The following is a 14,310-nucleotide window of genomic DNA, read 5'->3' as shown; positions in this document are numbered from 1 at the left end:
TACCACACCGTTTTGATTACTGTAGCTTTGTAGCATTGTCTGAAGTCTGGGAGATTTATGACTCCAGCTTTGTTGTTTTTCCTCAGGATTGTTTGAGCAATTCTGGGTCATTTATGGCCCCACATAAAATTTTGAGTTATTTGTTCTGCTGCTGCTGCTGCTGCTAAGTTGCTTCAGTCATGTCCGACTCTGTGTGACCCCAGAGACGGCAGCCCACCAGGCTCCCCCATCCCTGGGATTCTCCAGGCAAGAACACTGGAGTGGCTTGCCATTTCCTTCTCCATTTGTTCTAGTTCTGTGAAAAATGTCATGGGTAATTTGATAGAGATTACATTAAATCTATAGATTGCTTTGGGTAGTATAACCATTTAAAAAATGTTTTTCCAATTCAAAAGCATAAGATCTTTCTGTTTGAATCATCTTCAGTTTCCTTTATCCATCATATAAGCCTTTTACCTCCTTGGTCAAATTTGTTCCTAATTTATCTTTTGATGTGATTTTAAAAGGGATTTTTTTCTTTCCCTTTCTGATATTTCATTGTTAGTGTAAAGAAATGCAACAGATTTCGGTATGTTAATCTTGTATCCTGTTTTTGCTGAATTTGTTTATCAGTTCTAGTAGTTTTTGTGTGGAGTCCACATTTACTACTGCAGAAACTGAGTGTTTGGGAAATTAAGTAAATTGTTCCAGGATATGTAGTAGGTAATACAGTGAAGATTCAAATCCATGTCTTTGGATTCTGTGAACAGGGAACTGTCTCCTTGTGCTTGCCCAGTCCCAGGCATTAGAAGCACAAAGAAATACGAAGATGAGTAAGGCACAGTCCCTGCCCTCTAGAAGCTTAGAAGCCAACCAGTCAGTTAGAAATGTAAGCATATAGTTGAAGTAAGTTCTAACTCTGTGTGCTAGAGTTATCCAGTCTCCTGGAGTAGCTGCAGCATAAGGTAGATGTCATATCCCAGGTCTCTTTTTTAGTCTGAAGAAGAAGAAGTATTAGTTGCTCAGTTGTGTCTGATTCTTTGTGACCCCGTGGACTGTAGCCGGCCAGGCTCCTCTGTCCATGGAATTCTCCAGGCAAGAATACTGGAGTGGGTTGCCATGCCCTTCTCCAGAGGATCTTCCTGACCCAAGGATTGAACCTTGGTATCCTGCATTGCAGGCAGATTTACCATCTGAGCCACTAGGGAAACCCTATTATTTTATTTTATAGTACTTGTAAGTTTTACTTTCTTTATAAAGATTAACTCATAATTCTCATTTAATAATGTTATGAGGTAGTCACTATTATATTCCCATTTTACAGGTGAGAAAATAAGGTACAAGTAGGTTAAATAATTTATCCAAAGTCACACAGTAGTAAGTGGCAATGCTAGGATTCAAATTCAAGAAGTCTAGCTCAAGAGTTTGTATTTCCATCACTAGACTTTGTTGCCTCTAAACCTTTCTAGCTCAGAAAAATTAATGTTAGCATCCACCAAAGTGATCTGATTCTAGGGTGTTGACTCATTAGGTGCCATCTTATTGCTTAACAATGAACAGTGTAACTATCAAGTAGACTGGATACACTTGTTCTGTTTATTATGCTTTTTCTAGGCAGTTCAACCTAGGAAGGCAATTTACAATCAAAGGCTTGTTGGCTTGCTTGGAATCAGATCAAGGGGAATTAGCTGGTTGATCTTAAGGACCTTCTGATTCCATTTACACTATAAGGTTATGTCTGTGGCAACCATTTCCCTGTATAATACTGAAGGCGTACTGCTTTTAAGATGTTTTCTAAACTTAGTGATGACCAATCCTCCTCAAGGTTTGAAATACTCTTTATTTAGACATTGTGTTAGTCAGGCTTCCTCTGTTTGTAAGTGTGGACAGTCCCAACTCAAATAAATGCATGTCCCTGGCAAGTTAAGAGATGGATATAGCTTCTCTTATTTTCATTCAAATGAAATCATCCTCCAAATTTCTTTTTTTATCTGTATCCCTCCCCCTCCACAACTCTTGGCTCTACTTAGCTCTCTGCATTGACCTCATTCATTCCTAGATAAAGATACTACCATGATGGGTTACCTATCCTGTTTTGTATCAATCAATATGGTCAAGAGAATGAGATACTCTTGTTTAGTTCAGCTTGGTTTATTTGTCCATCTGTGTGGCCTTAAGGGTCTGAGTTTACTTGATAATCCCACCAGAAGAACATGTTGAAGTGAAGAAGGCTACATTCCTCAAAGGATGTACAGACAAAAATAATGGTATCAGTAAATCGTATTGTAGCCTGAGACAAGAGAAAAAATTCATTAAAATAGATTCTGTCCTTATTTAAAATCTTGATGGGTTCATCATGGATTTTTTTCTATTAATTTTGATTTTTAAAATATTTCATTAAAATATTATTTATCTTGATTTTTCAGTTTTTTGGCATCCCTTAAAATTTGCATTAAAGGCAGATGTCTCACTCGCCTGGCTTCCTGACCTTAGTCTTGACCCTGTTACGAGGAGTCAACTTACTTCAGAGGTTAACATGGTGTCTGGCTCAAAGTAAGTGCTCAATAAGTGTTTGCAAAACAAATAGATTTATGAATAAATTGAAAAGTTTATTCTCTGAGATATATGATGAAGCTGCTTTCTATCGTTTTTTAATGTACAAAAACATGGTTTATAAATTCATGTTAAGCAAACTCATAAGAAACTGAATGATAATCAGAACATTAGTTTAAAAGCCTGCAATTATAAATGTGAGAAAATAAACTTCTTGGAGAGAAGGGTAGAGGAGTAGAAAGGTTACTGATATTTGTTGTGTCCATGTACTATGCATTTTATTTATTTATTACCCACTATATGAGGCATTTTGTGTATCATTATATTTAATACAAGCCTATGTGGCTGATATCTTTATATTGTTTAAATAAGGAAGCTGAGGCTCAGACAAACTTGCTCTATAACTAGTAAGTGACAGAGAAAGGATTTTAACACATATCTTTCTGTGTGAAATGACCTTATTCTGGCTGCTGCATATGTTGGAGGCAAGGTAAGCTAGAGTAGAAGAAAAAGAGAAAAATACAACTGTATCTGTCCACAGTATCAAACCCATGTCTTACACATAAACACTGAGAATATAATTATGAAACAAATGCGTAATAAATAAAACTTCCAATTGGTTTAGATAAATTAGTTACTTTGGCTAACTAAAGCATTATTCCTTCTCAATTTGACATTATTTTTCATTTAAACACAAAAAAGAAATAACTTACCTCTTCTCCACATGCCCCAAGTCTTAAAGTAATTCACAATTATGGATAGTAGTCTGAGAACATTCATGTCATCACCTCTCACCTAAAATTCAGAAAGGTGTGTGTGTGTGTGTGTAAAACACACCGAACATGTACATGCATTCATTCTTTAATGCATTCAAAATATACAGTATTTATTGCTGCTAAGTCGATTCAGTTGTGTCCGACTCTATGGGACCCCATAGACGGCAGCCCACCAGGCTCCCCTATCCCTGGGATTCTCCAGGCAAGAACACTGGAGTGGGTTGCCATTTCCTTCTCCAATGCATGAAAGTGAAAAGTGAAAGTGAAGCCGATCAGTCGTGTCCGACTCTTAGCAACCCCATGGACTGCAGCCCACCAGGCCCCTATTGGATACCTGCTATTTCCATTGGACTGTTTTACATCTCTACATGCTACACACACGCGCGCATGTGCATGTCAACTTATAACAGCTTGGAAAAACAAGAAAGAGTTTTATCAGAAACATTGGGAAATCCCTACAAGATCTAAGACAGATCTTGTAAATGAAAACTAAATGAAACCACAACCCAAAAACTTGTAGGAGAGGAGGGTTATAGAAAGATGACTTTGGTGTCATACCAACTCTGGACTCAATGGATAAAACAAGTGAGATGGACAAGCCCTGGACATTCATTAAAGTGATTAATTGAGGGAATATATTAACTAGGCTGGGACTTCCCTGGTGGTCCAGTGGCTAAGACTCTGCACTATCAATACAGGGAGTCCTGTTTCCATCCCTCCTCAGGGAACTAGATCCATTATGCTGCAACTGGGAGGTCTCAGGCTGTAACTAAAGATCCCAAGTGCTACAACTGAGACCCTGCACAGCCAAATAAATACATAAATAAAACAAAGTAACTAGGTTGGTTGACCATCAACCTGTCTCCCACTCCTCCACTAAACAGCAAGTGGCAGCAATGCTTGTTTATTGGCTAAAGAAGTATGGACCCTGAAGCTGAAGAGAGGGAGTGATGCTCTCTGAACCAGCTCCTGACCCCCAAGAGAGACAGGAAATTCCTCAAAAGAGAAATCATTAAGATACTCTTCCTAGTAGCATATCCCTTAGCTTTAGTTAAAAAGGGGCAAGCAATTATAACATATATTGAGCAGGAAACTAAGGATTAACAGGTACAAGATAAACAGATATAAAAATCATCAAAATTTTGTGGAAAATCAATCCTATGTAAGAAAACCACAGATCTCAACAAAGAGAAGAGCTAAATATTCAAGGAAAGAGTTTATTGATGATCTGTTAAAAGAAGAGAGGTAGTTGAAGAATAAATTAGTGAGTGGAAGATAGAGGCTGAGAAATTTTCCCTTTTTCATTTCAAAAGACAAAAGTTAAAAGATCTAGAAGATTCAATATACATGTTCAGTTCAGTTCAGTCGCTCAGTCATGTCTGACTCTTTGCGACTCCATGGACTGCAGCATCCCAGGCATCCCTGTCCATCACCAACTCCTGGAGTTTACTCAAACTCAGGTCGATTGAGTTGGTGATGCCATCCAACCGTCTCATCCCCTTCTCGTCCTGCCTTCAATCTTTCCCAGCATCAGGATCTTTTCAAATAAGTCAGTTCTTCACATCAGGTGGCCAAGTATTGGAGTTTCAGCTTCAACCTCAGTCCTTCCAATGAATATTCAGGACTGATTTCCTTAGGATTGACTGGTTGGACCTCCTTGCAGTCCAGAGGACTCTCAAGAGTCTTCTCCAACACCACAGTTCAAAACCATCAATTCTTCGGTGCTCAGCTTTCTTTATAGCCAACTCTCAATCCATACATGACTACTGGAAAAACTATAGCTTTGACTAGATGGACCTTTGTTGGCAAAGTAATGTCTCTGCTTTTTAATACGCTGTCTAGGTTGGTCATAACTTTTCTTCCAAGGAGCAAGCGTCTTTTAATTTCATGGTTGGAGTCACTATCTGCAGTGATTTTGGAGCTCAAAAAAATAAAGTCTGACACTGTGTCCACTGTTTCCCTGTCTATTTCCCATGAAGTGATGGGACCAGATGCCACGATATTAGTTTTCTGAATGTTGAGTTTTAAGCCAACTTTTTCACTCTCCTCTTTCACTTTCATCGAGAGGCTCTTTAGTTCTTCGCTTTCTGCCATAAGGATGGTGTTATCTGCGTATATGAGGTTATTGAAATTTCTCCTGGCAATCTTGATTCCAGCTTGTGCTTCTTCCAGCCCAGGATTTCTCATGATGCACTCTGCATATAAGTTAAATAAGCAAGGTGACAATATATACTATACATCCTTGACGTGCTCCTTTCCTGATTTGGAACCAGTCTATTGTTCCACACCCAGTTCTAACTGTTGCTTCTTGACCTGCATACAGATTTCTCAGGAGGCAGGTTAGATGGTCTGGTATTCCCATCTCTTTCAGAATTTTCCACAGTGTGTTGTGATTCACACAGTCAAAGACTGGCATAGTCAATACAGCAGAAGTAGATGTTTTTCTGGAACTCTCTTGCTTTTTCGATGATCCAGTTGGATGTTGGCAATTTGATCTTTGGTTCCTCTGCCTTTTCTAAATCCAGCTTGAACATCTGGAAGTTCACAGTTCACATACTATTGAAGCCTGGCTTGGAGAATTTTGAGCATTACTTTGCTAACGTGTGAGATGAGTGCAATTGTGCAGTAGTTTGAAAATTCTTTGGCATTGCCTTTCTTTGGGGTTGAAATGAAAACTGACGTTTTTCAGTCCTGTGGCCATTGCTGAGTTTTCCAAATTTGCTGGCATATTGAGTGCAGCACTTTCACAGCATCATCTTTCAGGATTTGGAATAGCTCAACTGGAATTCCATCACCTCTACCAGCTTTGTTCATAGTGATGCTTCCTAAAGCCCCCTTGATTTCACATTCCAGAATGTCTGGCTCTAGCTGAGTGATCACACCATTGTGATTACCTAGGTCATGAAAATCTTTTTTGTATAGTTCTTCTGTGTATTCTTGCCACCTCTTCTTAATATCTTCTGCTTCTGTTAGGTCCATACCATTTCTGTCTTTTATTGTGCCCATTTTGGCATGAAAAGTTCCCTTGGTATTTCTAATTTCTTGAAGAGATAGCTAGTCTTTCCCATTCTATTGTTTTCCTCTATTTCTTTGCATTGATCACTAAGGAAGGCTTTCTTATCTCTCCTTGCTGTTCTTTGGAACTCTTCATTCAAATGGGTTTATCTTTCTTTTTCTCCTTTGCCTTTCATTTCTCTGCTTTTCATAGCCATTTGTAAGGCCTCCTCTGACCACCACTTTGCCATTTTGCATTTCTTTTTCTTGGGGATGGTCTTGATCACTGCCTCCTGTACAATATCATGAACCTCCATCCATAGTTCTTCAGGCACTCTGTCTATCAGATCTAATCCCTTGAATCTATTTGTCACTTCCACTGTATAATCATAAGGGATTTGATTTAGGTCTTACACATGCTAGTAAAGTAATGCTCAAAATTCTCCAAGCCAGGCTTTGGCAATATGTGAACTGTGAACTTCCAGATGTTCAAGCTGGTTTTAGAAAAGGCAGAGGAACCAGAGATCAAATTGCCAACATCCGCTGGATCATCGAAAAAGCAAGAGAGTTCCAAAAAAAATCTATTTCTGCTTTATTGACTATGCCAAAGCCTTTGACTGTTGGATCACAATAAACTGTGGAAAATTCTGAAAGAGATGGGAATACCAGACCACCTGATCTGCCTCTTGAGAAATCTGTATGCAGGTCAGGAAGCAACAGTTAGAACTGGACATGGAACAACAGACTGGTTCCAAATAGGAAAAGGAGTCCGTCAAGGCTGTATATTGTCACCCTGCTTATTTAACTTATATACAGAGTACATCATGAGAAGTGCTGGACTGGAAGAAGCACAAGCTGGAATCAAGATTGCCGGGAGAAGTATCAATAACCTCAGATATGCAGATGACACCACCCTTATTGCAGAAAGTGAAGAGGAACTAAAAAGCCTCTTGATGAAAGTGAAAATGGAGAGTGAAAAAATTGGCCTAAAGCTCAACATTCAGAAAACGAAGATCATGGCATCCGGTCCCATCACTTCATGGCAAATAGATGGGGAAACAGTGGAAACAGTGTCAGACTTTATTTTTCTGGGCTCCAAAATCACTGCAGATGGTAACTGCAGCCATGAAATTAAAAGACGCTTACTCTTGAAAGAAAGTTATGACCGACCTAGATAGCATATTCAAAAGCAGAGACATTACTTTGCCAACAAAGGTCCGTCTAGTCAAGGCTATGGTTTTTCCTGTGATCATGTATGGATGTGAAAGTTGGACTGTGAAGAAGGCTGAGAGCCAAAGAATTGATGCTTTTGAACTGTGGTGTTGGAGAAGACTCTTGAGAGTCCCTTGGACTGCAAGGAGATCCAACCAGTCCATTCTGAAGGAGATCAGCCCTGGGATTTCTTTGGAAGGACTGATGCTAAAGCTGAAACTCCAGTACTTTGGCCACCTCATGTGAAGAGTTGACTCATTGGAAAAGACTCTGATGCTGGAAGGGATTGGGGGCAGGAGGAGAAGGGGATGACAGAGGATGAGATGGCTGGATGGCATCACTGACTCGATGGACATGAGTCTGAGTGAACTCCGGGAGTTTGTGATGGACAGGGAGGCCTGGCGTGCTGAGATTCATGGGGTCGCAAAGAGTCAGACACGACTGAGCAACTGAACTGAACTGAACTGAATGGTCTATTGGTTTTCCCTATTTTCTTCAGTTTAAGAAGAGAGAAAAAGAAAATGCAGAGGAAAAAATAGTGATAAAAGTGTATTTTTCGGAGTTTAAGAAAGATTCAAGTCTTTAAATTTAAAATATTAGCCAAGATGAACAAAACAGAACCCAAACTTAAACTTGTCATGGTGAAATTTTAGAACTCTAGGGATAAAGATAAAGTCCTAAAAGCTTCCAAAGGGACAAACAGGTTAAGCTCAAAGGAATGAGAATCAGTGTGGCATTAGATTCCTCATTGGCAGCACTGCTGGAAGACATAACAGTGTCCTCTACGATCCGAGAAAAAAATAAGACCAACTAGCTTTTGAGTGAGAGTATAGAATATTTTTTCATATCCAAAGATTCAGGACTTTTACCCCTTGCCCCCCAGATCACTATTGAGATAAACATTTGGGTATGTACTATAGCAAAATGGACAATAATCCAAGAAAAAGGAAAATGTAAGATTTAGTAACTAAAGTGAGGGGGAGACTCGGTAGGCTTGGGGTACAGTGTGTTCTGGACTACTACTAATGATCTTGTATCCTGGACCTCCAACACCACACCAAATAGGACCCATTCCAATTCTAGATGGTACTTCAGATTTTCATCACCAACAGGCTTCTCTTAAAGAAATATAATCATAAATTTTGTTGGCTATAAATATCCAATAAATAGTAACTTCAAAAAATTGGGGTTGGGGGAGATGTAACAGAAAAGTTCCAGATAGAGGCGGACTTAACTTCAAGCAAATAAGGCTTAAGTTTTAGAACCTTCAGTGACAAGGCTCCTAAAGGCTCAGTCAGGCTCCTTAGAGTAAGGGGAGGATGTTAGCAGCCCCAGCCCAGTGCAGGAATGCTGCCTTACCTGGAGTCACCTGCCTAGGCTATCTAATTCTCTTTCACCTCTTTATTTCTCCTTCTTCCCATTACAAAGGCTATTTTAGATATTAGAAGAGAGCAGCCAGATTTCAGAACAAGGGTAAAAATTATTTCCATGGAAAGATCTCAGTATACTCCACAAGAAGATAATTCCTGTTGTTCTGTTTTACTAGTGTTGAAATCAACATCCAGATATTATATGACCTCCTCAAGTCACAAATCAGCAAATAATAGCCACAGCGGCATACTAATAGAATCCCCAAGTCTTGTCTTACACTCCTGTGTCTCAGCACACTGGTATATCTCTTGGGCAGTTATACAGGTTTGTGCTGGGTGATCATGCAGAAACTCCTGAGGATAGTGCCACTGACCTTGCAACACTTGCCGCATTCCTTTAGTAATTGATACATCCTCAGGCCTTACCACCTTGTGACCTCAGAACTAGGTCACACAGCTTAATATCCAGACTGCAGATGTGAGCCCCTGAAGTTGGAAAGTGTGGTGTTCTGCTGGATCCACATGTTCCTCCCCACATCCCCCCAAATCCAAGGAGTATTTAGGAGTTACTTTTCATCTCCATCAGTCCCTCACTTGCATGAGCTTCCTCCAGGGCCCTGGGAGAAGCCCTGGCAGTGTTTTCAAAATGGGTGTATGTTTTTATAAAATCTGTAAATATTTTTATAGCAGCCAGTTGACTTCTGTCTCTTTCTACTGTTTCCATTCCTTTACATTCTCCTGTTTATGGTGGTACTAGAGCAGCTGTGGGCCTTTTTATAGGATCTGGCTAAGAGGAGGCTAAATACTATATTATACACATAGGTTCTTCAAAAACATTTTTTAAAAAGAAAGATAAGTTGGAAGTATGCTATTTTTAGCAGATTTCAGTTCAGTTCAGTTCAGTCACTCAGTCATATCCAACTCTTTGCGACCCCATGAATTGCAGCACGCCAGGCCTCCCTATCCATCACCAACTCCCGGAGTTCACCCAAATTCATGTCCATCGAGTCGGTGATACCATCCAGCCATCTCATCCTCTGTCGTCCCCTTCTCCTGCCCCCAATCCCTCCCAGCATCAGAGTCTTTTCCAATGAGTCAACTCTTCGCATGAGGTGGCCAAAGTACTGGAGTTTCAGCTTTAGCATCATTCCTTCCAAAGAACACCCAGGACTGATCTCCTTTAGAATGGACTGGTTGGATCTCCTTGCAGACCAAGGGACTCTCAAGAGTCTTCTCCAACACCACAATTCAAAAGCATCAATTCTTTGGCTCTCAGCTTCCTTCACAGTTCAACTCTCGCATCCATACATGACCACTGGAAAAACCATAGTCTTAACTAGACGGACCTTTGTTGGCAAAGTAATCTCTCTGCTTTGAATATGCTATCTAGGTTGGTCATAACTTTCCTTCCAAGGAGTAAGCGTCTTTTAATTTCATGGCTGCAGTCACCATCTGCAGTGATTTTGGAGCCCAGAAAAATAAAGTCTGACACTGTTTCCACTGTTTCCCCAACTATGTCCCATGAAGTGATGGAATTGGATGCCATGATCTTCGTTTTCTGAATGTTGAGCTTTAAGCCAACTTTTTCACTCTCCATTTTCACTTTCATCAAGAGGCTTTTTAATTCCTCTTCACTTTCTGCCATAAGGGTGGTGTCATCTGCATATCTGAGGTTATTGATATTTCCCCCGGCAATCTTGATTGCAGCCTGTGCTTCTTCCAGCCCAGCGTTTCTCATGATGTACTCTGCATAGAAGTGAAATAAACAGGGTGACAATATACAGCCTTGACGGACTCCTTTTCCTATTTGGAACCAGTCTGTTGTTCCATGTCCAGTTCAAACTGTTGCTTCCCCACCTGCATACAGATTTCTCAAGAGGCAGATCAGGTGGTCTGGTATTCCCATCTCTTTCAGAATTTTCCACAGTTTATTGTGATCCACACAGTCAAAGGCTTTGGCATAGTCAATAAAGCAGAAATAGATCTTTTTCTGGAACTCTCTTGCTTTTTCGATGATCCAGCGGATGTTGGCAATTTGATCTCTGGTTCCTCTGCCTTTTTTAAAACCAGCTTGAGCATCTGGAAGTTCATGGTTCATGTATTGCTGAAGCCCGGCTTGGAGAATTTTGAGCATTACTTTACTAGCGTGTGAGATGAGTGCAATTGTGCGGTAGTTTGAGCATTCTTTGGCATTGCTTTTCTTTGGGATTGGAATGAAAACTGACCTTTTCCAGTCCTATGGCCATTGCTGAGTTTTCCAAATTTGCTGGCATATTGAGTGCAGCACTTTCACAGCATCATCTTCCAGGATTTGAAATCTTAACATTCCAGGATGTCTGGCTCTAGGGTAGTGATCACACCATTGTGATTATCTTAGTCTTGAAGATCTTTTTTGTACAGTTCTTCTGTGTATTCTTGCCACCTCTTCTTAATATCTTCTGCAGATATTAGCAGATTTAATGTCAGATATTATTGACATACCCTAAAGGCACATTTTTAAAGTGTACAGTTTGGTAAGTTTTGACTTATGGATAGTCTGAAAAACGATCACCAAATCAAGATAATGGACAAACCCATCACCTTTAAATGTTTCCTCCTGCCTCTTTGTAATTCCTCCCTCCTGCCTTCACTCCCATCCCCAGGAAACCACTGATCTGCCTTCTGTCAGTATAAATTAGTTTGCATTTTCTGTAATTTTTCTATAAGTGGAATCATACAGTATGTACTTTTTGTCTGGCTTTTTTCACTCAACCCAGTTATTTTAGGATTCATCCATGTTGTGTGTATAAATAAAATAGTACTCAATTTTATGGATCTGCTGCAATTCTCTTATCCATTCTACTGTTGAGAGACATTTGGATTGTTTCCAGTTTGGGGGTGTTACAAAGCTGCACTGAACATTTACGTATAAGTCTTTGTATGAACATATGCTTTCATTTTTCTTGGCTGAATACCTGAGAATAGAATTACTGTGTCAGATGGTAGGTATATATTTAATTTTTAAGAAATTGCCAAGTCTTCCCAAGTGGTTGTATCATTTTACATTCCCACTAGCAATGTATGAATGTTCCAGTTGGTCTATATCCTTGCTAATACTTATTATGGTCAGCCTTTTTTTTAGCCATTCTAATAAGGATAGTGAAATCTCACTATGATTTACTTTAATAGCTAATGATGTAAGTATCTTTTTATGTGCTTACTTGCCATCTTTTTAGCTTCTCTGTGAAGTATCTTTTCAAGTCTTTTGCCCATTTTAAAAATATTTGTTTGTTTAAATATTTGTTGTTTGTTTTCTTATTATTGAGTTTTGAGAGAGTCTTTATGGATTCTGGATAGTCTCAGATGTGGTCTGGTTCCATATAACTAGGATAAACCAATCACTATGGATGACAGAATATTTCCCAAGCTGATTACTGAGTCTTAAATAATGCCACATGTGAGACATGTTCTACTCCACCCTGCGATGTAGTCTTTGCAGTACTGGGCCCAACCACTCTGTAGGGGAAAAACATTTGCTGTGTCTCCTTTCCTGTCACACTAGTGCCACACTTTACTTCTGCCACCAGGTGTGTAGCTTTTCCACACATCTAACAGTTCTTTGACACCAGCTGGGTGTCCCATAATTTAACTCAATTCTGACACTATCTATTTGGAGATAGTATCATATCTCATAGGTTAAGGGCTCAGTCCCACAAGACCACCCCCCACCCCCGCTGCCAACACACACAGCTTCAGGTGCCAGTCGCAAGTCCCAGAGTGTCATCTGTGATTCTGACTGATCAGCTAAAACACTTAGAACCTACTCTTTAGGTTTTATTGTTTGCTAGAATGGTTCTCAGAACTAAAGGAGATATTTAACTCATATTTACTATTTATTATAAAAGAATACGATAAAGGATGCAGATGAATATCCGTGTGATAGAGATGTATAAGGCAGTGTATGGGGGGAAAGGCACAGAGTTTCTCTGTCCTTGTCAGGCATGCCACCCTCCTGGTACCTCCATCCTCCATGTGTTGACAACCTGGAAGTTCCCAGTACTTTGGGAATTTCTGTGGCAGCTTCATCACACAGTGAAGACTAATCATTAACTCATTTTCTAGCCTCTCTCCCCTTCCTGAAGGGTTAGGGGGTGGAGCTGAAAGTTCCAAGTTTCTAATCATGGTTTGGTCTTTCTGATGACCAGCCCCCATCCAGGAGCCCACCAGCCACTGTCTCATTAGAACATAGACACTCCTATCACTTAGAAAATTGCAAGAGTTTTAGGAGCTTTGTGCAGGGAGCCGGGGCAGAGACCAATAAATACATCTTCTATTATTTCATGCACTCTGAGTTCTTTTCACGGCTCTTTTTCTAGCATGAGAAGACAAGTTCAAACCTGCACAGTAACGTGCCTGCGGTCTAGCCTTACAATCTCCCGAAAGCGAATGCTTTAACAAAAATACAAAAGAATCATCAGTTGCTGTAATTAGAAAAACAAAAAACAAAACCAGTTCTTTTACTGGAAGGCATATAGTCCTGCTAACTAGCATTTGTATCCCTGAATGAAAGACTTAACATTTGAAGCTTTCAGATGCTTTACAATTGCAAGCAGTTTGTCTTCACAGCATCTCTAACAAAAATTGATGGATTCCTGCTTGTCATTCCCATTTTGACAGCTTTTACACAAAGCAACTCTCCCTTTTACAGAATTTCTATTATGGTGGGGGGTGAGGAGTCTCTGGATCAATGAATAAGCATTTTGGAGGTTCCTGATGCTCCCAGATGTCAGGTCTATGAATCAAGGCAAATTGGAAGTGGTCAAACAGGAGATGGCAAGAGTGAATGTCGACATTCTAGAAATCAGTGAACTAAAATGGACTGAAATGGCTGAATTTAACTCAGATGACCAATATATCTACTACTGCGGGCAGGAATCCCTCAGAAGAAATGGAGTAGCCATCATGGTCAACAAAAGAGTCGGAAATGCAGTACTTGGATGCAATCTCAAAAACGACAGAATGATCTCTGTTCGTTTCCAAGGCAAACCACTCAATATCACAGTAATCCAACTCTATGCCCCAACCAGTAACGCTGAAGAAGCTGAAGTTCAATGGTTCTATGAAGACCTCCAAGACCTTTTAGAACTAACACCCAAAAAAGATGTCCTTTTCATTATAGGGGACTGGAATGCAAAAGTAGGAAGTCAAGAAACACCTGGAGTAACAGGCAAATTTGGCCTTGGAATACGGAATGAAGCAGGGCAAGGACTAATAGAGTTTTGCCAAGAAAATTCACTGGTCATAACAAACACCCTCTTCCAACAACACAAGAGAAGACTCTATACATGGACATCACCAGATGGTCAACACCAAAATCACACTGATTATATTCTTTGCAGCCAAAGATGGAGAAGCTCTATACAGTCAGCAAAAACAAGACCAGGAGC

General features: G+C 40.0%; 1 long non-coding RNA gene across 1 annotated transcript in view; it reads left to right on the top strand.

Moving 5' to 3' along the window:
* Nucleotides 1–14,310, top strand: part of LOC113901348 — a 136,592-nt gene that overhangs the window by 20,688 nt on the left and 101,594 nt on the right. The window contains exon 2 of the long non-coding RNA XR_003513391.1: nucleotides 2,406–2,532. This is a non-coding gene — a long non-coding RNA (uncharacterized LOC113901348). The remainder of the gene's footprint in view (nucleotides 1–2,405; nucleotides 2,533–14,310) is intronic.

This window comes from Bos indicus x Bos taurus, chromosome 11, assembly GCF_003369695.1.
Source record: "Bos indicus x Bos taurus breed Angus x Brahman F1 hybrid chromosome 11, Bos_hybrid_MaternalHap_v2.0, whole genome shotgun sequence".
Taxonomy (NCBI): domain Eukaryota; kingdom Metazoa; phylum Chordata; class Mammalia; order Artiodactyla; family Bovidae; genus Bos; species Bos indicus x Bos taurus.
Note: the sequence above shows the minus strand (reverse complement) of the source record. Positions and strands in the feature narration are given on the sequence as shown.